Source organism: Psammomys obesus, unplaced genomic scaffold (assembly GCF_907164565.1).
Source record: "Psammomys obesus unplaced genomic scaffold, mPsaObe1.curated_primary_1811, whole genome shotgun sequence".
NCBI classification, from domain to species: domain Eukaryota; kingdom Metazoa; phylum Chordata; class Mammalia; order Rodentia; family Muridae; genus Psammomys; species Psammomys obesus.
Window position 1 is genome coordinate 5,908,490 of NW_026596962.1, and position 9,682 is coordinate 5,918,171.

The 9,682-nt window shown below is 38.8% G+C and overlaps 1 pseudogene; it reads right to left on the reverse strand.

Moving 5' to 3' along the window:
- Nucleotides 1-6,863: 6,863 nt before the first annotated feature.
- On the reverse strand, nt 6,864-8,072 carry LOC129670269 (stromal membrane-associated protein 1-like; annotated as a pseudogene).
- Nucleotides 8,073-9,682: the final 1,610 nt, after the last annotated feature.

Sequence of the window (9,682 nt, forward strand, 5' to 3'; positions counted from 1 at the left end):
CTGGGAAGTTCCCTGTGTTCAAATTATCTTGTTCTGTTGCTCTCCTTGTGGAGTTCCTGTCCCCTCCAGCTCTTACTATTTCCCACTTCTTACATAGAATTCCATTCACTCTGCCCATCAGTTGGCCATCAGGCTCAGCGTCTGCTTTGATGGTCTATACTGCAGAAGTTTTCAGAGGCCCTCTGTGGCAGGTTTCAAGGTTGTTTCCTGTTTTCTTCTGGCTTTCAGAGGCCCTTTGTAGCAGGTTCCGAGGTTGTTTCCTATTTTCTTTTTCTTCTGATGTCCATCCTCTTTGCCTTTCAGGATGGGGATTGAACATTTTAGTTAGGGTCCTCTCTTTTGCTTAGTTTGTTTAGATGTACAGATTTTAGTGGGTTTATTCTATATTGTATGTTTATATGAGTGAGTATATACCGTGAGTGTCTTTTTGCTTCTGGGTCAACTCACTTAGGATGATCCTTTCCAGGTCCCACCATTTACCTGCAAATTTCATGATTTCCTTATTTTTCATTGCTGAGTAATACTCCATTGTATAGATGTACCACAGTTTCTGCATCCATTCTTCAGTTGAGGGGCATCTGGGTTGTTTCCAGCTTCTGGCTATTACAAATAAAGCTGCTACAAACATTTTTTTGTGTCTGGTTTCATGTTGAAGTCTTTGATCCACTGGACTTACTTTCATGCTGGGTGATAAATATGGATAAATATTTGTGTTTTTCTGCATGTAGACATACAGTTAGATCAGCACCATTTGTTGAAGATACTGTCTTTTTTCCATTGTTTGGTTTTGGCTTTTTTTTGTCAAAAATCAAGTATTCATAGGCATGTGGGTTTATTTCTGGGTCTTCAATTCAATTCCATTGATCCACTAGATGATTTCTATGGAAGTACTATGTTGTTGTTGTTGTTTTTATTATTGTTTCTCTATTGTACAGCGTGAGATTAGGGATAGAGATACCTCCAGAAGATCTTTTGTTGTACTGGGTTGTTTTAGCTACTTTGGGTTTTTTTGTTTATCCATATGAAATTACACCTGAAAAGTTTCTGTAAGGCAGAAGACAATGTCAACAGAACAAAATGACAGCCTACATATGGGAAAAGGTTCTTCACAAACCCTACATCTGACAGAGGGTTAATATCCAGAATATATTTTTAAAAACTCAAGAAATTAAACACCAATAAACCAAATAATCCAATTAAAAAATGGAGTACAGTGGCAAGCTCTCTGATCACTTCCTCTGGGCATTGCAAAGAGAATGGGTGGAGGACCTCCCCTATTAGTGGACTATGGGAGAGACATGGCGGTAGAAGAGAGAGGGAGGGTGAGATTGGGAGGAGATGAGGGAGGGGGCCAGAGCCAGGATACAAATTGAATAACTTGTAATAAATGATAATAATAATAAAAATTCAGAAACAATGAGGTGAAGAGCTAAACAGATAATTCTCCATAGAGGAATATCGAATGACAGAGAAACACTTAAAGAAATGCTCAATGTCCTTAGTCATCAGGAAAATGCAAATCAAAATGACCCTGAAATTCCACCTTCCACCCATCAGAATGGCTAAGTTAAAAAACTCAAGTGACAACACATGCTGGAGAGGATGTGGAGAAAGGGGAACCCTCCTCTATTGCTGGTGGGAATGTAAACTTGTACAACCACTTTGGAAATCAATCTGGTGCTATCGCAGAAAATCATGAATAGTGCTACCTTAAGATTCATCTATACCTGAGCATATATCTGAAAGATTCTCCACCATACAACAAGAACATTTTCTCAGCAATTTTGATAGCAGCCTTATTTGTAATAGCCAGAATCTGGAAACAACCTAGATGACCCTCAACTGAGGAATGAATACAGAAATTGTGGTACATTTGCACAATAGATTGCTACTCAGCAATTAAAGACAAGGAAAATTATGAAATTTGCAGGCAAATGCATGGAACTAGAAAAGAACATCCTGAGTGATGTAATCCAGAAGCAGAAAGACACACAGGGTATAGATTCAGTTATAAGTGTGTTTTAGCTATATAATGTAGGATAAACATACTAAAAGCTATAGTCCCAAAATAAGCTAAACAACATGGAGGAACCTAGGGAAGATGCTTAATCCTCATTCAGAAAGACAAACAGAATAGACATCAGAAGTAGGAAAAAACAGGGAACAGGCCAGGGGCCTTCCACAGAGGGTCTCTGAAAGACTCTACTTATCAAGGTATCGAAGGAGATGCTGACACTCACAGCCAAACTTAGGGCAGAGTACAGGGAATCTTATGGAAGAAGGGGGAGATAGAAAGACCTGAAGGGAACAGGAGCTCCACAAGGAGAAAAACAGAACCAAAATATCTGGCCCAAGGGGCCCTGCAGAGACTGAAGAATCAACCAAGGACCATGCATGGAGAGGACCTAAACCCCTTGGCCATATGTAGCCCATAGACAGCTCAGTCTCCATGGGGTTCACTAGTAAGGGAGCCGGGCCAGTCTCTGGCATGAACTTGGTTGCCTGCTCTTTGATCACCTCCCCCTGGTGAGGTGGCCTTACTAGGCCACAGAGGAAGAGTATCCTGACGAGACTTGATAGGCTAGGGTCAGATAGTAAGGGAGGAGGACCTCCCCTGTCAGTGGACTAGAGGACAGGTGTAGGGGGAGGAAGAGGGAGGGAGGGTGGGACCAGGAGGAGATGAAGGAGGGGGAAAATCAGTAGCAAAGTGAATAAATTGTAATAAATAATAATAAAATATTAGCTTGAAAATAAAAAGAAATATTGCAGGGTAACTTGTCTCACAATCTACCCATGTAGAATGGAGCTAAGTAATTAAGTGAGTGTTCAATTGTGGGAGACAGATTTCTCATTGTTAGACTCAGATTTTACAAGCAAGGAGTAGGAGAGTATTCCATACAGGTATATAAATTAGAGTTGGAGACACCAGGATGAACTCATGTTTGCAACAGATTTTTGGGTCTTGTTTACACATCCATTTTGTTAGTCTGTGTCTTTTGATTGGAGAACTGAATCCGTTGATGTTGACCATATGGTTGATCATAAAGCAAGCCTCACCAGATAGAAGAAGACTGAAATAATCCTTTGTATCCTATCTGATCACCATGGGCTAAAGCTGGACCTCAACAACAACAAAAATAGCAAAATGTCTACACACACACGGAAACTGAACAACTTGCTACTAAATGACAGCTGTATCCTATCTGATCACCAGGGAAGTTAAACTTTTTAATGTGGCTGCATATTATGAATTGTTCCCAATTAGTACAACTGGAAACATGACAATCTTTTCTTCTTCAGACTGTCAGCATCAGCACCATAGATCATGATGGTGAGATACACCTATCTATAATTTGAAGTCATAAAAATTTGTTTCTGTTTTTTTTTTTTTTCTCTCATCACACAAAACACTGAACTAATCACAAAACTCAATAAGTAGATTCTGATAGTTTGGCATTCTATAGTTTTAACTCACAATAGCCAAGGCCACTAAAACGGTTTAGGTCAAATGAAAAGTGACAAAGCAGACCAAACTAAATGCCACAAAGTGTCCTAGATTTATACCTAGGACAAAAAAAAATAGTTAAAAACAAAGTTAATTTGAATAAATTATGATTTGAATTTATGTGAATTCAAAATTTGAATTACTATACAAATTTAAACATGATATTAATGTATAAATGTTAGTTTACTAGGAGTACGTATGTAGCAACGGATGATTAGGAGGGAACAATACAGTGTGTCTGTAAAACCTGAAACTTATCTAAAATGCAAAAATAGAAGCTGTAATGACACGGTGATCCAAATTTTAAAAAGTATATAAGAAAAAGAATTTACACACAGAAGTGATAGAAATAAAGGTATTCAAGGATATGTAATTTTTAGCTAACACCAAAATGGGAAATAGTTCACTGTACTTCACAATGTTGAAAGAGAAGTTTGATTTTTTTAAACCATCTGAATAATCTCTTTACTCTCATTTTCATCTCTCTTCTATATTTATTTTTATAGATGCCAAGTATAAAAGAAGTTAGGAGAATTCTGACACCCATGCCTCTATTTTTAGATAACTTTATTTTTTACATGTTTGTTGTCAGTTTCTAATGATTAAAGAGACTGATGAGTAGGATGAACACCCTCAAGAAAGCAAATCTGTGACTCAAACAATTATGGTTAACAGAGAAATGCTGGGAAGAACTTAGGATCATCATAAAAATATGACCAATTTATAGAATATAAAAAATTAAATGCAAAATTGTATTTATTTTTGGTATATAGTGTATGTTTGTTTAAAATAAATTAAAAAGAAAGAAAAGTATCTGAGATGATGTATATTGACATATGTTTTTAATACATATTCAAAAGAATTAGAATTCTCATTAGGTTTCTGGTAATCTTTTCATTTTATATTCAACAATGATTTGCACTGGGTTCACATGGTTGATCCTTGGCTTCCATTTTGTGCATTTCTAAAGAGTTAAATCTGGTGGGGGGGGAAGGTTCCGTTATACTTATCTCCCAATATAGAAAGCAACTGTCTAATTTGAAAGTATTTACACGGATAGCTAGGAATCAAAACATAATTGAATATTTCGTTTTCAGATGGATAACTTGTCTTTTGGAACAGTTAACAAAAGATAGTTAATTACCAAAGATTGAGATAGAAAGGGGCTATTTAAACCTAAATAGTACTTCCCAAATAGGAAATTGGGGGAAAGAATACATCACTGGCCAAAAATTCTGTTTATTTCATTACTAAAAATACTAATTCTGATTAGTAGGAAAAAAAAGAAAGAAATCAATCTGTTAGGGTCACTAGCTAGAGCAAGTTATGGCACAGATAAGTATTTTCAACACAGGGAACTCCAACCATGAAAGTTCCGAGATAGGAAATGAATGCTGAGACCTTTTGCTACCTTAGCCAGAACTGGTGTTCAGAAAGACAAGTATGTTTTCACCGTTTTGTCCAAGGAGACCCTTGGTGTGGAATGATGACTCTATAGGAATTCTGATGCACGTCACTGCTTTCCTAGAAGCAAATTATGAGTGTCCTGAGCTCTGAATGAGTGACTCAAACCTTTTTTACTTTTCTGTTTTAGTTTCACCTAATTTGAAAACTTTGGAATGTCTTCATTCATTCTTTTTCTAGTGTGCTGAGAATAGAAACTAGAGACCCTCAGGCCATGGTAGGTGATAACTGAGCTATAATAGGTATAACTGAGCTATACACCCTCCTACTGCTATCCTGGTATAATAGCTGGTGGGTCACCAAAGCTAGAAATATCCAAAGGGTAATGAAATGCAACATCAAGCAATTGTTTATTTATTTATTTTAACAAATGAAGGAACAACATAAGTTTTATGGTTTTTCCAGCTCTGTAGTTAAATATTATTATGTAGATTTGTAATAGTTATATTGACAAGATTTTGGGAAAGAGAATAATTATGGAGTATATGTATTATTGTTGAATTGATGTTTCTATGACTGCTGTCATAGCATGACTATGAAACTATTTCATGATAGCATTTTCAAATATGCATATATTTGAATATATAAATGCTAAAAATTATTTTGCTATTAAAACATGGTTAGTGTGGCTAGGAAAACAGTTCAGTGGTTAAAACACTTGTTATGCAAAGGTAAAGATGTGAATTTAGCTCTCCAGTGCCTGCAGAAATCTGGAGGAGGGGTATGGCAGACTTCCTGTACTGTGTGGACATGGGGACCACCTGGAATGCAGAGATAAGGGATTCTCAGAGAATAATGGCTACCTAGACCAGCTTAATTAGTTACTTGTGAAGTCTGGACTCAAATAAGTGATCTTTCTTCATTACATAAGATGTAGAATCATCAGGAGAGACACCCAATGGCAACACTCACCTCTGTCTTCAATTCGGTACATACGCACAAACACACACATGCAAACGTGCACAGGATGCATGTCACACACACAGTAAAACATGGTTTCCAAGGTGCATCCATTGTTGTTATGCTTAGAATGTCTGCCAGAACCTTTAAAGTGAAGTGTTCTTTATTTCTTTCTCTCTCTTTTATTTTTTTATTTTTTGGATTGATCTGTTTAACACAGGGAAATAACATTTTGTCAATATCAGTCACCATAAAATGTAAACACAGGAACTGTCAAAAGCCTGGATATGCCTTCAAGGATTAAAAGTGGCTTTGTTTAGTTGCCCTGTATGCATAAAGTGCAGAAAAAGGTCTTCATATTAGCACTATGTACATGAAAAGAGGTCCAAATTACAAGAGGCAGCAAAAATATCAATTCTTGTAACATTCATTAAATTGTTTACAGTAACATCCAGATTTATCTTCCTTTCACTAACCACAGTCCCTGGTAAGCACATTGTAACAATAGCACAGGGAAAAAAGTGATGAATAAAAGAATCTGATACACTAGAAAATAGTGCTCACTGATACATTTACATTCTATTTATATGATTAAACATTTGATCATACAGTACCTTCCTACAGGATTACTGGCTAATTTGGGGGTAGAGATACTACTAACATGATAACTATTTCCCTTATATGCAAACATTAGAGCTATAATCTTGAGACTAAAACCGATTATGCAAGTTAACTGAGCAGCTTCTCAATGTGGCTTACGACATGGGAAATAAGCTGCTTTCCACAGAAAACGGATTCTCAACCTGCTTTCACATCCAGTTTAATCAGCACAGACCGACACGGTCAATCAGGTAATTCTTAATGTGAACAAATGGGGGAAAAGAAAAAAATATGTATGTACACATAAATGGGAACTAGATGCCTTTGTATCAAGGAGCGTCGGGGGTTGGTCCCGGATGAAGCTGTTGCAGCTTTGTACTTCACAGATGTGCGCTCACAGTCTGCTCCATGAGCTTCCAGACCTCCCTGCTGTTGTGCTGGGGGGCTGGCCAAAACCTGCGGCGGGGCGTGCACCACTGAGGCTCACGCCAGCCATTTGCTGATTCAGCTGTGAGGGGTCCCACTGAGACTGCTGAGCTTACTCGGGGTGCACCCATTTGTCCCACCATTCCTCCCTGAGGGCCAACAACATTCTGAGGAAGTAGCAACAATCAAGTCTGTGTGTTTCCCACAAGCCCCTTGGGCATGAGCATGGGCATGCCCACCCATGCTTGTATTCTGTCCCATCATATTTCCCATAAGGCCAGGAGCCTAGGCACTGCTACGCCCATGGGTGGAAAACCTTAAACTGCGATCGCTGCTTGTGAGGTAAATGGCATGTTTGTGTGTCCCAGAAACACACGAGAAATGCTTTGCTGTACTCCTGTACCATGGAGAGGTAAGATGGAGTCTTTGGAGAGTTCTGTCTTTGCTACTTCTCCTGGTGTGCTCAGTAACCAGATCCAGATCCCCGGTGTCACAGTAGACGTGCTAGTAGCTGCTGGTATAGAGGCTGTTACCTGAGCTGAGGCTATGACAGTTGCAGGTAACAGATTCGAAATCATTGGTCCAAAACTGTCCCTATCATCGTTCAGGGACGGCACTGGGGTGTCCCATTTTGTCACCTGCACCTCAGCAGGGCCATCAAGTCCTAGAAGATCCACAGTGGGCTCTGCAGCGACTTTCTGGCTGGTGCTTTTCTTAGGCTCAAGTTGTTGATCTTCTTTCTTCTGTAGCTGTTCAGTGGTTAGTGGTCTGGCAGTCTTTTCTGCTCCTTTCTCTCTCTTTTTCTCTTCTTTTTTTCCTCTTATCTTTGTTTGTAAAAGCTATAGCGTTTTTATCATAGTATGTCTTCTCTTCCTACTTACCTCTGATGAAAAATTCTACTGCTCTGAAGATAATCTATCTGTGGTCTTCACAAGTTTTCTGGAAGATTGGCTTCATGAAGTAGTCTTGTCTTAGTATTTCCTCTATCTTGCATGTATGTCTTTGCTGAATAGCAAAAAAGCAGCTATGCTCTGACATACTCTTGTCACAATGTGATGAGGATAAAGCTCTTCTACTCCTGAAACTCCCTGTATCTGTTCTGGTGTCCATTGGTCTAGGTTGACTGGCGTGACCATATATGGACCCCAAGATTTCTATGAATTCCAGCACATCTGATACAAATAACACACCAGTATTCCCAGAAGCCTATCCATCTGGGACTTTCAAGCTATACCAAAGAGGCCTCTTCTTCCCTCATCAACTGTGCAGATTGCTCCTGACTCAGTTTCTCTGAATGTTATCTCACAAGACTTCTAAAATCAAATGATCCCTTCCATCCATAATCCCATGGTTCTGGCTTCTATTCTCCATCTGGGCCTTTTTATGCAGCTTTTCCTCAGCCCAGGTGTAGTTTCGTTGTTTGGTTTGTTTGTTTGTTTTCACACTAACCCATCATGGTGCCTCCCTTCTTCCTCTTTCTCTGTCCCTCCATATGAAGTGATATTACTTTTACTCATGATCCAAGTGTCAATGATTTTTTGTTTGTTTGTTTTGTCAATGATTAGTTGACTGCAAACACCTCGGCAAAGCCTCAGGTTCGGGAGCACATGGCGAGAGGATTTCTTCACATGTGTTTAACAGAAAGAAGGAAAAGCAGAACAAGTCAGGGACAGGATGCTCACAGTCACTCCCAGGGATTTCCTACTCTCAAGTGACTACTTTCTTTAGTTGGGCCCACATCAGAAGCTCCAAACACAGGGAGGACCATTTGGGGTCCTAGAATCTGACTTGCATTCCCGCTGCAGGGTATTCCCTACTCAAACTGTAGCACAGCACTTAAGGAAGGCAAATGTATTTTGTTTCATATAAATTTCAAAAATAAACACATATCACTGAGTTAGGTAAGAGGGATATATAAGGCAATAGGTTATAACTATTTTGTTTAAGTTTGCATTTTACACATCTCATTTGCATCAGTAGCAGATATGGTCTTTCTGTCCACGTAAGTGTTGCTCTTGAAGAAAGGCTGTCTTGTACCTGTAGCAAACACATGTAGAGTGAGTGTACAGAAGATACCTTGCTGATGCTGGGAGTTTGGTTTCTTTGCCTCTCTGTTTCCCCAAAAACAACTTATGGGAAAGAACTAAGAATGAATCAAATGCAGGCAGGCATAGATACAAGTGACAAGCAAACTACAGTCATGACAGTAATTATATTCCGAAAGCTATTAACTCTGGATTGCTAAAAGCTTAGGTATTAACCTGAGACCCCCCCCCCAAGGTTAAAAACAACCCACACTAGATAGTCTCTACTGATTACCCATCAGAGGAAATGTGAATCTCATATGCTAGAAAATACAAAAATGTATAAAAGATAGGTGCAGAATATTTTTGTTTTGTTCTTTCTCTGCACTTTTCACCTTTGCCAAAAGGAAGCCTAATCACTCAACAATACCTACTTGGAATGTCTTTCTCCTCCACAATACATGCTGGCAGAAATAGATACATCAATAATATGTGCATTCCACTGCACCGAGGAGCAATTTCCTTCTCTATGACAGCAAATATTGACCATTTTAAGATTATGCCTCTACGGTTTAAATTTATGTTTACATTACTGTCTACGGAATTTGAGATGTGATGCCTGCTTTTAGCTGCAGCTCCTTTGATGGGTATAAATGGTGGCTAACAGAATGTGACTTGCGAGGAAGGATTGACAGCCCACTTAAGTCCATGATTCACAGGACACTTTGCTCTTCTGATATAGCTCAAGGAAAAAGAAACAACG